The following is a 1,969-nucleotide window of genomic DNA, read 5'->3' as shown; positions in this document are numbered from 1 at the left end:
CCACGTGCCTATTTCCAGACTTGGGTCTGGGCTTGACAACCTCAGGGTCGGTTGGTCCATGTGGCTCGTGTCCAACCAAATCGCTTGGTTTGAAGAAAAGCTGGTGGTTACTTCATGAGGCTTTGTCCACCAATGAGGTTTCCACAAACAACAAAACAAAAGAACTTCCAGTGGCAGAACTTTGGAAGCACGGGGGTTTTTTTAGCTAAGGCCCTGACACACACAACCCGACCCGGTCGGTTGAATCGAGTTGGTCGATGTTTCCGTGCCGTCGTCTGTCGGGGGGGCCGTCCAACCTTCCTTTGTCGACTAGTGACTAGTGGAGTGCTAACCGGACATGGCGAGCGGGAGGGTGACTCTCAAATCTGACAAATCTTTTACAAGACTTTTGGGTGGATCTGAAATTGTTTGTGAAATCTTTGACAGGATCGCAGTGGTCGACTACAAGCAAATAACCACAAATACACTTTTTCCCGCCAGGTAAATTGTCCCTTTACCTGTCACAAAATACAGTACAGATGTGTTTGACAGGCTCACACTATCAACACATCAAGCGCCGCTTTCTGCTAAAATGAATATCTCTTAACTTCCAACAGGAGACAGCACAGCTATGAGTATCAAGCTCACACTGTCAATAATCACACAGACTGTTTTCTGCTTAAAAAAACGTATCACTTTATTTCCCCACAGAAACAGCACAAGCAAACAGCATGCAAACAGTATGTACTCAGTACGTGATGCCAGAGTAAACACAACTCCTAAGCTTACCTTGACACGGACTGGAGAGCCGTCAGTCGGACAGAGCAGCATCAACGTGGTCTGGACGTCGTACGTGACTCGCAGCTGACTGTGGACTGGGGGGTTTCTCCGTCTTTTTATTTCTTTAACAAACAAGGGATAGTGGGGGAGCGAGGATTGCCCGTCTTCGTCCCAGCCGACCGTGAGTCCGGCGCACCTGCCTCGAAACCTGTTTCAAAACAGGAGCGCCGTCTCTCAAAAATGAGCTGGATGGAAAGCCGGTGTCAAAGCATGAGTATGATATGGGATCAACAGGTTTATAGGCTTGCTAGTATAAAACAATGATAAATGAAACACAAAACAATATACAGTTGATAAATGAAAACACAAACCAATATAATAGTTATACAACAGTGAATCAACAAGTATACAAGTGACCCAATTAGCTGTGTCAAGGTCAAAAGTGCAAAATAAACTTTTCCCTCCACAGAAATGAAGACAGTTCAGCAACATGCACGGCCTATTCTAGCTTAAAATGTTTTCGGAAACACTTTTATGTGAACTATCTTTGTGAAATATGAGATTGTATTCCAAAAGAGCCGCACGACAGTCTGTTTCAATCACCTGCGGTCGTCATTTTTTGGGCGACAATCCAGATAAGGGCCGCCTTCTGTGTGGGACGACGTAGTATGTCTCGCGCGCATGCCACCTTGGTGTGCCCGAGAAAATTTTTTTTTGACCAACTCGGGGGATACGGTCAGTCGACTGCCTTTTCTGCTTCAGTGCGGCGTTGGGTGGTGTGTGTCAGAGCCCTAGACGCTTTGGTTGCATGTGGTTGCTATGACCACTGAATAAAAATGTTCCCGTTTCCCCTCACGTGTTGGACTGACTGGGTAAAAGTGTTAAGTGCAAGTGTTAGTTTTACCTAAAGAATTTATCAGCACTCAGTGACCAGAAACAAAAACAGGTAGGACATGGGCCTCGTCAAGCTGCTGCATTTGTCAATAGACGCCGCTCCCATTGCAATAATATAAAAAACTATGCTGGCCTGAGAAAACTGCTTTGGTGGCACCCACAGTTGACTAGGTGAGTGTATTCTGTGCTCTGTGGCTGAATTCCTATCGTACCTTTTGGTGTGCTGATGGCTCTGTCATTCACAGCTCCTTTGGGCATCACTGGAAAGTAAAAAAGACAAATGGTAATCAGGATGCTGTCACTCTGTAAAATAGAA

The 1,969-nt window shown here is 45.8% G+C and overlaps 1 long non-coding RNA gene across 1 annotated transcript in view; it reads left to right on the top strand.

Moving 5' to 3' along the window:
- The window catches only part of LOC116696478 (uncharacterized), a 16,204-nt gene that overhangs the window by 13,511 nt on the left and 724 nt on the right, over positions 1–1,969 (top strand). The gene's annotated exons all lie outside the window — the stretch shown is intronic.

The sequence above is a fragment of the Etheostoma spectabile genome, chromosome 10 (genome assembly GCF_008692095.1).
Source record: "Etheostoma spectabile isolate EspeVRDwgs_2016 chromosome 10, UIUC_Espe_1.0, whole genome shotgun sequence".
In the NCBI taxonomy this organism is placed as follows: Eukaryota; Metazoa; Chordata; class Actinopteri; order Perciformes; family Percidae; genus Etheostoma; species Etheostoma spectabile.
This window is presented reverse-complemented; position numbering and strand designations above follow the sequence as displayed.